Raw genomic sequence first — 14056 nt, 5'->3', positions numbered from 1 at the left:
AGGTTTTCCCCTCAATACGTAAATATGGTTTAAAATATTTGGACAGAGGCCTACAGTTGCTAATGGCTCCAATAACTGTTTACATCTGCTTATTCCTAGAGCACACAAAATGTGCATTCTTTTGGAGGCAGAGTTTAACTTGATCCTTCTGTCAGACCACGCACTGAGACATTCAGCTAGTACTAACAGTTACACAAACAAACAGCCTTCCTTTTCCCCTTACAAACCTGGCTGCAGCCTGTGTGTTATCAGTTGCTCCCACTTCAGAAGCCCTTTCGATAAAAGAGGACCGGGCAGTCCAGGGCAGGTCCTTTATCTAGCCCACTGAAAAGAAATTAATATGACATTTCACTCTGAACGTTCAAAGGCCAAGGTTTTGGAAAAGTTTCTACTTAGACTCAAGTTTATAAAGAGATTAAAAATAATTTTAAAAGATGATGGTTATCTGCAGCTGACCCCTTCTACCTCCAACACCATGCAAACGCTTAAAAATCCCTTCGAGCCTATTTGCTTCAGTAGCAAGTACACACACACACTTGTTTCCTCGCTGCTATTTTTGAGTACTAAACCTTTCCAGAGCTGTCACAACCGAGGCAGTGGAGTAACAGAAACTTCGGCCATTAAGAAGGCAAATGGATTCTCCGGGAAATTAAACAAAGAAACCAACCAGACCAAAAAAAAAAAAAAAAAAACAAGCACGCAAAATCCTGGTCTCGGGAAGCCACCGTCGCGTTCCCCCCGCCCACCGGGGATGCCCCCCGGGGCCGAGAACCGCCAGCGGCCGCGCCTCGCTCCCCCCCCTCCCACCTCCGGCTCCGGTTCTGGCCCCGGCCCCCTGGCCGCAGCCCCCGCGCCCAGCCCACCCCGCTGGGCAGGGGGCGGGGCGGGGCGGGGGCAGCGGGCGGCTGCCCGGGCGGCCTCCGCTCACCCTCCGGGGGGCGCCGTCTCCTGGGCCGGGGGACCTCCCGCCGCCTCCGCCGCCGCCGCTCCCCGCCCGCCCGCCCGCCGGGGCTCACCGCCGGCCCCGCGCCCCGCCCGGGCCGGGGGTGCCGCCGTCGGTCGGCGAGGCTCGGCTCGGCGCTCGGCGCAGCGGTCCCGTCCGTGACCTACTTTCCGCCTGGCTCGCCACCCAGCGGCGCACCACTAACCTACTTTCCAGCCAATGGCAGCCTCCGCCGGCCCCGCACCGGACGCGCCCGACCGCCAACGGGCGAGCGGCTCCCCGGCGGCTCCGTCCAATCGGCTACCTGCCGGGCCCTCCCGGAGCGCCAGCCAATCGGCGAGGCGCCTGTGCGCGCTGATCCCGCCCCTCCCCGGGCGGAGGCGCGAGGGCCCGGATGAGGCGGCGTGGCCGTCGGTACCGTTGGCCGCGGGGAGCCGGCGGGGCGGCGGGAGTGGCTCGCGCTCGTCCCTGGCGCCGCCATTTTCTCCCCTCCTCTCCGCTGCCTTGCCGTCCTGCGCTGTGAGCGGCAGGCGGACAAGGGCGGCGAAATGCCGAGCGCCTCCTGGCAGCCTGAATTCAGAGAGCCTGTGAAGCAGGGGCGTGCTGCAGGAACAGCCAGCACGGTCCCGGTGAGGTTGTACCGTCGCTACAGCTCGTTACTGGTGCCACACTGTGATTGAGGCTTCCTGGCCTGTGCTGCCGCGCTGCAGGTGTAAACATGTAAAGAAAAGGTGTGTAGACACGTAAAAAAAAAAAAAAAAAAAGTGTACGGGTGTACGCATATAAAGAAAACCTCGCTGGAGAAGCTCGGCCTGCGCTACTACCGCATCGCAGTGCAGTAAGGGTTGTGCCACCTCACTGTCACGGAATGTGCGCGCCCCCCGGGACAGGATTAAGGTTTGGTTTCTACTTAATTGGGGCTAAACACAGGCACGCAGGAGCCCCATGCTGAACGCGTACCTCCTGCCCCCGTCAGGATAGCCCTGCTCGGTGAACCGCCGTCCAGCAGGACAGTGTAAATGAAATACGTTAGCCAGATGAAAATGTTTACCATGAAAGCAAAGGAAGAAAACGCATCTTGTTTCAGCAACCATTTTTCTGCTTTGATTTGCTTTAGCGCACAGAAGTTAGGGAGGTGGAGAAATCTCCTTGACTACTTATTTCTCACAAGTCTTTGTATTTCCATTGTTGTTTCTACTCACCTGCAGAAATAATCTTCCTTATTCATTCAGCCACATATGAACTGCTTTAATGAGCCCAGTCACTGTTGTAGGGAATGATGCCAAGAGTAACGATCTCTAGTTATTTCTGTAGGAAAGCAACGTGGCAGGCCATATGTCATATTTCCCAGTAAATGATTGTTTTGAATTGTTTTTATACTGTAGTTTCTATTCGTGAGATATTGAAGGAAATAAGAGCATCTGGTTAATCAGATTCTGGTTTTCAGCATATGATGATTTATACCAATAGTGCAGGGAATTTATATCTATAAGTCAATAAGGCATTTTATAGAGAGCTGTTACACCTTTAACATTTTAAGGGTGCGGAGTTTATCACTGAAGAGCTAAGAAATCACAATTTGAAGCTTAATGAGATCTAAGTTCCACTACTATCACCAGGAAAGAGTTTGCATCACCCTTATACCACATGTTTATAAACACAAAAAGCAGATAGAAGGGGTAAAACTTGAGCACAGGGAGGGTATTTTTTACTTAAAGGGTAATTCTTGAAGAGGCACTTGAAACAGATGATACTGCAAATTGTGGAACCTGCTAGGGAGACCAGCTCTGTTGTGTGCACACGTGCTTCTGTTTCAATAGCAGAAGCATTTCCTCATCCAGTCAATCCTGACCTAATCTTCAGAATTTGTTCAGGTTTTAGAGAAGGTAGTAAATTACTCTTTAATCAGAAATGTAGCAGCCTCCTTAGCTATGTAAGCGTGAATGGCTGCACCATACTTACACATCAAGAATTTGGACTCATACCTGGCTTCATTTTATGATGTAGAAACAGGAGGAACATCTGTTATGTGGTGATTTTACTGAAAATTGTGATTATCAATAGGAACAACTAGCCTGTGTTCCAACCTATTGCTTTTCTGTACTCCATTCACGGTTGAATAGTAAGTACAGTAGCCACTTTCCTACACTTAGATTTATGACTTTGTATCAAGAGTAGGGGGTATGTTCTTCATCAAATACAGCCTACCTAAGGTGTAATGAGGCTATGTATCAGGTGGTTCACTTTAGAGTCTGCAATTTTTCATTCATTTTGTTCTAGATATCCACTTACATGCTCAGAAAGGAGTCTGCTTTGCTTTGGTAGTAACCAGCCAAATTATTTCTTTGATGTTTTAGTTGTCTTTTCTCTGAAGCATGGTTTGTGGCACCAGTTAAGAGATACAGGGAGACACATCTCTGAGTCTTCGGAGCATGGGTGTTTTTAATATAGTTTGTTGATATTATTTTACATGTTTATTTTTTAATGTCTTCCAAAATATGTCCAAGAATCCAGCTGCTGTACATTTTAAACACCTGCTTTTTGTTTATAGATTTTCTGATATGCAATATTAACTTCCCTGTATTACCCTTCTGTCAAATCTCTTCCTCAATATGAATCTTGGAAATTTACTGTGACATACAAGTTATAATCTTACCTGCAGTAGGAGTATCTATAGCTTATAGAAAGTTTGCAAGACTAGAATATCTGAACTTCTTGTTCTGTCTCTATGTTACAAAACCCAGAAAGACTCATATTTGTCACCATGTTGCACAAAAGCTCGTGACATGCTTCAACCCACTTATAAGCTTGGTGCTGTTTGCATACTGGTGCAAAAAAAAACCAAAAAAGTCACAGTGATGTTCTATTTATTATAGTCTGTCACAGTTCATGTGTTGTTGGCTCAAACATACGTAAAACAAAAGTTTTGTCTCAGTGTGCTATTGTTTATTCATTCCTTTCATGGTTCTTCAAATTCTTGAGAAATTACAACACACGAGCTAGGCAAATATTATTTTTTTATGCTTTTGTTTGTGGAAACACTTACCAATTTGAAGAGTGTATACTTTCTCCTACCACAATATTTCCACACTTAAGCATTAAAACTCATAAAACTAAATATAATGCAATAAATGTTGACATTTCCATGTGTCTGCTTCCTTTTGTACTTTTAAAAACAATTCTTCATCCTTACAATCATTTCAGAAGGTAGAAACTTATTTTAGGAAAAAAAAAAAAAGTTCTGATAAAATCCATAGATTTCAGCCCCAGGGTTTCTAAGAACACCAATTAATATTCTGAGACTCAATAGGAACTCACAAGAGTTGGCAATTCAATATCTGGCAGCATAACAGGAACAGGAAGAAGGATTTAATAAGGAAAATTAGGTTAAGGCCAGAGTGTTAAGAAATTCTGAATACTTCTCTGCAATACTTGTTCAGTCTTTATGGATGGCTCAGGAAGAATAATTTGTGTCTTTATCTGGATTCAAACTTAAGGGTGATCAAAACACTTTCAGAGCTTTTACTTCATTAAAAATACACAGAATTTAATTAGTATTTCAGAGGATGGGAATGTCAGAAGTGAAAGAGAGAGAGCAAATTTTAAATATGTTTAAAACATTTTAGTGAATTAAATATTCTAAATTAAAGATCTTAAAGGCTATAGAAAGACAGCCTTTTCAAATAACATTTTTTTTCTTTTCCATCAAGGACTTTTCTTCATAGTTTTTCTTTCCTTTTTTTTTTTTTTTCTGAAATGTTATTTAAATATTTACTAAAGTTTTATTTACCGTTTTTGTTGATAAATAAAATAATCATTCTTGTAGTAATTTTAATTCAATACCATATTCCTTTCTCTCTTTTACAAATTGTGCAAAAATCTAGAGGTAGCTTGTGTAAGATTCTTACAAAATAAAAAATAAATAAATAAATCTAGCAGCAGCTATTTTGTTGATAGAAAATTAAACCAAAGACACTCTTGAAATTTCTGGCAGCATTTCATCATGCATTGAATGCATTAAGACCCAGGATGGCATTTTACTTTCTTTTCATGGGAGAGGATGTTACAGTTGTTTTATGGTCCCTTGGCAGCTGCATCTTTGAATAAAACTAATCTGTTTATTTCATACTCCTAAGGAAAGCTATAACTTTTATGGCTTTTTTTTTCTTCATACTTCTTGCATCCTTACAAGAGTGGTGTCAGCTTTGCTTGAACAGTGGTATGAGAAAGATAATCTTTGTCTTGGAATACTGGAAAAAATGTTAGGCATTAGTTGCTGCATTTCAGACAGTAGCAGCACTCCACTGTGGTAGAGTAAACCTTCATTTGTACTTGGAATAAAGTTTTGTTCAAGAATAGCAGATTCGTTGAATCTGTAAGCTAAATTTCACAGAGTAGAGACAGCAAGGCAGTACATACACAGCTTTGACTTGAAATGAGGATAAGAATTAATGAGAAAAAAAGCAACAAGAAATCTTCCTGATGATCATAGGAAACTTAAATGAACCTTGACTTGATGGTTTTAAAGGATAAATAAGCAAAACCAGTTGAAGAGAATGGGATAGCTAGAATTGTAAATGTCATTAAAATATTTGAAGTCTTCCTTTTTTTTTTTTAACTAATTAATAGTCACGGACTGTATTAGTTAAGTGTATATAATAACCCCCCTTTTACAGATAGGGTAAACAGACCTAGGCATTAAATGAGTCGGCCGGGGTTACACCCATACACGAAGTCAGATGCAAAGCCACAATTATAAGTGGAGTGCCTCATTGACAGCCTTCTAAAGAGTTTGGTAATCCACTCAGCAACTCTGCTTATTTTCTCATATCGCTTACACAAAAGGTTTTAGCTATTTTCCAGATTCAAGGAAAACTTGTAACACCTATTCTAAAAAGAAGCAGTGAAATACTTAAAGACTAGGGGCTTGGTTCTATTTTCACTTAGTGCTTAGAAAGCCAATAAAAGCAGAGCACATAACAATCCATGGTTTTATTAGAAGATGGTGGAATCTGACTCCATTCCTTTAGGATTTCCATATTGACAGGTTGTAAGGTGACAATGAGAGAGTGATTATTCTTAGCCTTTGATCTTGTACATGTACTGGACTTTATTCTGACATTCTTAATTCTTAATTCTAAAAGTCAGAACTCACCGTTGATTTCACAGATTCCATTAGGCACTTGGAGTAAGGCCTCTGAGGTTAAGCATGTCACAGGTTGTTACTTCCCCTCAGCATTACAAGTGTTTGTATTCCTGACTGTGTTTTAAGGTAATGTGCTTTCAGAGAGAGTAGGGATAAGTTGTAGCCTAGGAACTGTCTTTTAAAGCAAAAAACAATGCAGCCTTTACGTTCACTGTGATCTTTGATCCCTCCATTATCTACAGATTATGTTAATTAAGTAGTCTATTCATATTACATTGCTACATAACAATGTTAGAGAAACAACTTTTTTGTTGCCACAGAAGATATATGCTATTTTAAAACCAGAACAAGGCACTTTCTGAGTCTTACTGGTATTTCAGCCGTAGGTGTGCCTGGTGTGCTGTAAATTGGAAAGCTGGGAGGACTCCATCTTGTTATTAGTTTATGTAGAGAGACAGGAAGTACTTTGGGAAGGTTTCTCTCTTGTTCTGATTTCCAGGAGTTACTAAGCCAAACACATGAATCACAAAGCAGACTAGGAGGGAGTTTCTGAGTGTGGCATGAAAACAACAACTGCATTTTAAAGGCTGAAAAATCAAGCAATTTGTTACCTCTGTTCTGCTTCAGATTTTTCATGGAGAATAGAAACCCTGGTAATATATGACAACGCAAAGTCTTAGTGCATGAAATGTGAAGTTTATATGAGATACTACCTTACTCATCAGCTGCTCTATTTTAAGCCTTGCTCGACATAGGGACTTTCGTTTTGTGATCTATTTGGACAGCAGCTGGCACATTAGAATTGCACAGTAGCTGGCATCTTTATAATCTAAAGGATACTCAACATAATCCTGTAATATCTCTTCTCACAGTTGTGTTCAGTCACTCATATTCCATCTTGGTGTGTTGTCTTTTCTCACATATATTTCCTCTCCATTTGATGTTAAAATAAAGGTCAGCGTATCATCAGCATTAACATTAGTCCTTAGTAATATTTTGCTATGATGTGATCTGTATATCTATATACACAACATATGCCATAAAATTGATGTGACATTTCATTGCCTGAAAAAGGCAACAAAAATGAATCCATAGTAACGTATGTTGGGGCTAAATTCCAGTGACTAGCACAAATAACAGAGAACACTGTATATGTTAATTATATACAAAAACAATTTACATAGATCATTTTGATCTACTTAGAAATATTTACATTGCATAAATATGAAATGGATGCCAGACTGTAACCTAATTCCAGAATCTAGCAATTGCAGAAGTAGCTTGCAAATTCCCATAAAATTCTAGAACTTCATCTATCCATTCATATAGATGGAAGTAAGTCTTTCTGTATGTTAAATTCCAATCATCTCTAAAAAAATGGCAAGCAGTGATGACAGAGGCTGAAGATACCTGTTCCCAAAGATGCTTCGGAAAAAGATTGATGAGAAGAATAAAATACGGGTACTGCCTGGCTATGGCACGCTTTGGACCCTTGTACAAAATTTGAAACTAATGAAATTTGGGGTACTCTGCATATTCATTTATGACTTTTATTACTTCCATTTCTTTGCTTCAATGTGTGGGAAGATGTCTATATGTATTTTATAGGTTTGCATCATTTTCAGGTATCCTACAGACTGGTGCTTGGACCAGAGATTAAGAAGTAACGCATGAGATTACAGGGGACTCTAACAACTTAATGACAGGCCAACTTGCAACACCCAACAAAATAAAATCCTATATGGAGATTTCTTCACATGCATGTACTCCTACTGCAGGTCATCTGGGTCAGAGAGCTGAACCAAGATGAGCCTGCCTCTGTGTCAAAGTTGGTAAGGTACATAGAATTCTTCCTCTTACGAAGAGAAATTCTGTCCTAAAAGTATTCTCTCACTTTTCTTTTTGGAGAATAATTATTTTAGGTATTTGCTTTTGTACTGTTATTTTCAACTTGATCTTTTAATTAATTGAAACTTCAAGTTGCAAGTTGTAGATTAGGGAAGCCAATTATTTTGAATTTCCTTGGGTTTGCTCCCATAATACTTACGTTGTGTCACACTTAATTATGTTGATGGTATAAAGTAGCATACAGTTTTTCGTACATAACTCTTTTAATTTTGTCTTGGAAAATGCTACGCCTGTCATAAATACGACCTACAACATCCATAGTATAATTTTATTTAAATACAGTATAACTGCTCTAAGTAAAGTTTCAGCAGTTTTACTTCAGTTTTAGTGACTATTCCCTAAAATATTGTTTGTGCTTTAATATCAGCAGTTGGTTACATAACTTCAGAATCTTTCTGAAAAAAATAACGGAGTATATACTGCATCTATAAATGCCAAGCATGAAATGATTAGTAAGGGTGGATAAATATACTCATGACAGCATACACTTTGCCAAAATCATGAATTGAATATCTGCTTTTTACAGATCTGATCTACATTTCATTAAGTCATTTGATAGACTCTCTTAAGTGATCTTTGGATCAGGTATTTGAATGAAAAAAGAAAACGTTCTTCTGTGTTTGTTTTTATTTTCCAGGTTTATATGTGTGAACTGGATGCAAAGCTATTTTTCACAGTACCTGTAAGTATGCAGATCAAGTTATTAGTGAATAATGAAATGCAGTCCACAAAAGGGCTTAAATATTGCCAGTGTTCCTAGCTTGTCAATGCACTCTTTTTATGATTTAGTAGTACATTCCTATTTACTGAGAAAATATTCATTATCCATGCTAAAAGTTACAGAACAATCTCACAGAAGGAGAGTATAAGAGATCTACCACAGACTCATGAAATTACTTCAGACTAAATCCTCATTTTTTTTAAAGTGAATTATTTACTTAAGCATTTCTAGATCTGGGTCTTTGACCTTTTGTTTATTTTTAATTAAATGTGGATAATATTATTTTACTTTGGGTATTGATTCAAAGCATCTTTTAAAATATTTTTAGTCTCTTTAGGTTCTCCACTAAAATACAGGATAAAAATACAAATCATTGTCATGCCTTTTTTTTTTTTTTCTTCTTTTTTTTTTTTTTTGCCATGGTTCTTTTGTGGTACACCTAATTCTTTTTTCATGATATTGGTTTTTCCTTGTGGTATTAGATGTCAGCTTGAAGTTCAGAGGATAAAAGGCTAAAGTGCCACAAATAAACATTTAAGATAATCAGAAATTATATTAATTAGCTGATGTAAAATTTCTGCCACTAATGAAAAAAACGGACTTCCATATTTTAGCGTCTCTGCAAACATTTCTGCATATTGCACTTGGTATTTCTCATGAATATTGAATTAGTGAGCTCCCAAATACTACTCAAAATACCTTTCATCACACACAAAATGGAAATATGAACTGCAGCCAATATTCAGTTGGAATACTAGAAATGCATTCTGCTATAAATTATGTCTTATGAAACCCTGTGGAGTCCATTTGGATTTTGTAATAAACCATATTTTTGTGTAATATTTCTGAGATATTACTAGTATTACAGTAATTAGTATAGTGCAGTAGTAACTCTCATTAGGAGTGGGTTCTAGTATGCCAGACACCAGCAAAATAGACAGAGTCAGTATTTTTGAAAATGTTTAAACAGCATAGAAACCTTTCCAATTTCAAAAATAATTTAGGCACTTAGAAAACACTATTTTATTGAAAGCCTATAGTGCATAGGATTTTATTTGTAGAACTCATTTGAAGAATGTAACAATGGGATTTCTTCAGATTTTATCCTGTTTCCTCATTAAAATGTAACAGTTTATGTATAGACTTTGGAGATTTCAATAGACATAATAATGAAATTCAAAATAGTTAATGTAGTTTAAATGTACCCTTAACTAAACGTTTGCTCCAAAACTGAAGATTTAAGCAAGATGAACAAGAAGTTGCTAGAAAGCATTGTCCAAGCAGTATCTTCATTTTCATTCCTAAATTTAAAATGATGGTAAATGGGGAAAACAGATGGTTGTATGGTGAAGCAGCAGGTCATTCCCTGTTTCTCAGGAAAAGTGTATTTCATTAATTCAGGTAACACCATCCATCTCTTTGGTTTTGGCACACAGTTGGTCCCAATCATAACATGTTTTGTCTGGGACTCCCAGCCTCTTGTCTAAAGCACTTTTTTTTTTTTTTTTTTTTTTTTTCCAAGTAGAATTGTATTGAAATGATATTTCAACTATTTACAGCCCTGGTCATTATAGTCATGCCAACAGAAATCTGCAATATATTCATTGACCTAAAGGTCTATGTGTTTATTCTGTAGAAAACAGAAAGGCAAATGGACAAAGAAGACATGAAAATAATGTTTATCATAAAAGCCTGCGAAATCAGTCAATCATTCTTTTCTTGTCCCTGAGAAAGTAAAGATGACATATCTTACATCTTATAAAGAATCCTAAGGACCTACAGAAAATTAAGGGCAAAAAAGGTTTTCCTTAAGGCTGTTAAGCCTTGTGGATCCACATGCCTCCACTGCATGATTTTAAAGCCTATATACAAGTCTCTGCTGAGCCCACTTTAAGAAATGTGGTATTGCCATTTGGATCATCTAGGCATGAAATTTACTGTGCTTCAGGAGAAATATTTCTGCTTTGGAAGTGATTTTGGCCTTCCTGAAGCCAGGAGGAGAACTGTTGGGAATTGGCATACAGGACGTGGACATAAGCAACCAGGGGTTGGCCTTAGAAATCTCAGGGCCTGATGTAGCTGAGCAAACCAAGCTGCCAGAGTAACTGTGAGAAGCTCCCATGGCAATGACTCCCACATCACCCAATTAAGGAACTCAGAAAATATTGTTATCAGCAGCTGGCCTCAAGGACTAGGTCTACGTGACCGTTAAGCACAAAGGGGGTTGTTTTCCTAACTTCTAATCAAAAGGGGGGTTCTTTTCTTGCAGGTGGAGTTATTTTCGTAACAGTTTGTCTGAGTGCTTTTGACCAATAACCTTGTGTGAAACACTGTCCACCCCTGTAAAGTTCACTACAAAAGTTGGGCTATTCGGGCAATAAAATGGTGAAGCATGATCTGACTCTGCTGGTGTCTGTCGTGCTTTCGGCCGTGCTTCGCAACAGAGAACTGAAAGAGAGTTCTAATAGTTAAAAGTGAAGAAGAAAAGCAAGGAAGGAGGGGTTTGTATCAGTTTGTCTAATGGTGTTAAGGTTTTGAGAGTGAGAGAGTATCTGTTTGGTCACTTTGGGTAAGGTTAGCACTGATCATGCAGACACGTTTTGGCTTTTTTGAACCACAGCATTTAACCAAACGTATTACTGGGGAAAAAAAAAATCTACTGCTGTTGGGCATAGTTTCCTTATTACAGCAAAGAAGATATATTTTCCTTTTTTCCAAGGTGTCTCTTTTAAAGGATGTCTATGTTTAAGGACTGTAATTGTGGCTGCATAAACAATGTTTTGTGGGTTTGGCTATTGGCCTGTCACTGAGAAAGCAGTTAAATACACGCATGCCTTATCATTACAAGGCAAATAGTTTGGCCAATAAATAATCATTGATTGTTTGTCTTAAATATTTCTGTGTCTGTTTAAGCTGGGGGCTTTCTCCAGATGACAAGAAAACATTCTCGATGATGCTAATCCAAGATAAGTCAGATGTCACATCAGTTGCATAATCTCCATAACTATAATCATATTCTAAGTCTAATTTTCTGTCTCTCAACACCTCTGTTAGTTTGATGTTGGTCTCTAACTAGCTCTATATTTCCATGGTTACTAGTAGTCAGTCACAATGGTTCTGTTAACCCCCAAAGGCAGAGCGATTATATCTTTTTTGCTGTAAGAAGCACAGAATTATCAAATTAAACTATATATAAATTAAACTATTGTTTTTAACACTACAATATAGACTTCAAAAGTTAATTTTAAGTAACTCAGAAAGCACTTGTCTTTTGCAACCATTACAACTATGTCATATTTTTTGTAATGATGAGTTTCTGTTCAAGAACCCAGAGGGTCTTTTTTCTTTCCTTTTTAATATTGATTTAAATTTGAAATAGATTTGGAAGGCAGTGTATTTAAACCAAACAGTTCAGGTTTAGACCTATCCTGTAATCAAGTAGTCACAAGCAAGCATTACTTATTAGTATGTATACTATTGTTCATTTATAAAGATATGAAAAATGGAAATAAGTAGCATGCCTACTTGCCAGAGAATACCAATGTAGACACATCAAAATCAGACTAGAAATTTCAGATCTCAAAATGCTGTATGTCTTTCTTACAAAAGACTGACTGGAGGTCCTTTTCTGACTTTCACATCTCATCTCTGGTCAAAACCTGGATTCTTCCCAATAAATTAAGTGCAGAGAATTGCATCTTCTGTGAGTGAATCAGAGGTGTTATATACCCTTAATAGGAGAGCACAGCTGGAAGGAGCAGTGTTTTTCTGGGAAGTTTTCTTCAGGTAAGACTAAAACAGTTGTGTTTTGTTTTTTGTTTTTTGTTTTTTGTTTTTTTTTTTTTTTTTGTGTGTGTGTGTGTATGGGTTTGTTGTTGTTTTTTTTTTTTTTTAATTAAAAATAAAATACTTATGTAGCCATCAATTATATTATCTAGTGATGAAGAACTCTATCAAGGAGAGGTTTCTGGATCTTCTCTGGACAGAGCAGTTAGTGAGTAGCTGAGGGCAGAGAAGCAAGATGAAATGACAAAAGAAAACCAGATAAATGTTTAGTAGGAAGAAAACATCTTGTGTGCTAAAAAGGTTTTGTACAGTGTGTGGTGGGTCTGTCTGAGCTGGAGTCACCTTTTCCCTGCAGCAGCCCACACAGTGCTGTGCTCTGCACTCGTAGCTGGAACAGCACTGATATCACTCAAGTGTTGCGTCTATTGCTGCGTAGTGCTGGCACAGCATCAGGACTCCTTACAAGCCCCCAAGAGCCAGCAGGCTGAGGGTGGGCAAGTGATGGGGAGGGGACATCGCCAGGACAGCTGACCTAAACCAACCAAAGGGATATTCCATAACACCTGATGTCACACTCAGCAATAAAAAGGGGGCTCTTGTGGGCTAGGGGGCTGTTCCTCCTGAACAACCACTATGCGTTTTGAGGCCCTGCTTCCCAGGATGTGGCCAAACATTGCTCGTTGATGGGAAGTAGAGAATAATTAATTTTTTTTTCCCTCTCTCTGTGCTTCCACGCAGACTTATTGTTTCTTTTGTTTCTTTTTCTCCCCATTCCCTTTCCCTTTAATTAAACCTTTCTCATCTCAAACCTCGAGTTCTCTGTGTTGTAGTTTCTCCCCCTTCCTCTTTGAGGGGAGTGAGAGAGCGATTGTGATGGAGCTCAGCTCTCCACCTGAGTAAAATCACCACACAGTGAAGCACTGACTGGAATTGCAGAAGGTGACCCTGTTAAGTAGTGGAGCAAACCTCTGTTAGGGAAAAAGAGTGACACTTTATTGTCAAATATACAGAGTTATTTCAACAAAACATGCAGCAAAGGCAGTAGAATCATCCTAACTGAGGAGGGGAAGACTTCCCCTTCCATTTCTTTTGGGAGCTTTTGTTTTAGCTGCAGATATTAAAATTGCTGAATCTCCAAATCAATAGAGGCACAAACTGCTTTTGTGGTCATCATATCAAAGCATAAAACAATTAGTTGTTTCAATAGGAAAGCTGTAGGAGAAGGGAATATATTGATGGGTGAAATGGACCAAAAAGGAAGTATCATAGGGTAATCTATCCATTTAAAAATTAGGCAATAACAATGACACAACATTCTTTACTTCAAAGTATATTTGAATGTCAATGGAGTTCAGTGTTCATAGTATCACAGTGGGATGTGTGGGGACACTAGTAAGATTCAAATATGGTGTATGAAAAGTGATATTTGTATAGTTATATCATGTATCTAAACAATTCTGAGCAGAAACATTGTCCAAGTACACATATGAAGAATTACTGAAAAATGGAACAACAAAACTCATCATAACAGATTAAATTAAACTTCAAATTT

General features: G+C 38.8%; 1 protein-coding gene and 1 long non-coding RNA gene across 19 annotated transcripts in view; one reads left to right on the top strand and one right to left on the bottom strand.

The window, feature by feature from the left end:
- Window positions 1-1166, bottom strand: part of BMAL1 (basic helix-loop-helix ARNT like 1) — a 50107-nt gene extending 48941 nt beyond the window's left edge. For 4 of the 18 annotated variants that reach the window (XM_038180317.2, XM_038180330.2, XM_038180322.2 and 1 more), the window contains exons 1-2: window positions 1017-1158; window positions 228-324 (exon numbers count right to left, since the gene is read on the bottom strand). The gene's annotated coding sequence lies outside the window, so the exon portion shown is untranslated. Of the gene's footprint in view, window positions 1-227; window positions 325-569; window positions 730-807; window positions 833-928 lie in introns of those variants that run through there. The other 14 variants (XM_038180320.2, XM_027462244.3, XM_038180324.2 and 11 more) reach the window with 10 other exon arrangements.
- A 142-nt stretch (window positions 1167-1308) lies between these two features.
- LOC101797550 (uncharacterized) lies at window positions 1309-11119 on the top strand. Its single transcript, XR_001194432.5, has 4 exons — window positions 1309-1674; window positions 7715-7926; window positions 8635-8679; window positions 10355-11119. It is a non-coding gene; the product is annotated as an uncharacterized lncRNA (long non-coding RNA).
- The last annotated feature ends 2937 nt before the right edge of the window (window positions 11120-14056 follow it).

The sequence above is a fragment of the Anas platyrhynchos genome, chromosome 5 (genome assembly GCF_047663525.1).
Source record: "Anas platyrhynchos isolate ZD024472 breed Pekin duck chromosome 5, IASCAAS_PekinDuck_T2T, whole genome shotgun sequence".
NCBI classification, from domain to species: Eukaryota; Metazoa; Chordata; class Aves; order Anseriformes; family Anatidae; genus Anas; species Anas platyrhynchos.
Note: the sequence above shows the minus strand (reverse complement) of the source record. Positions and strands in the feature narration are given on the sequence as shown.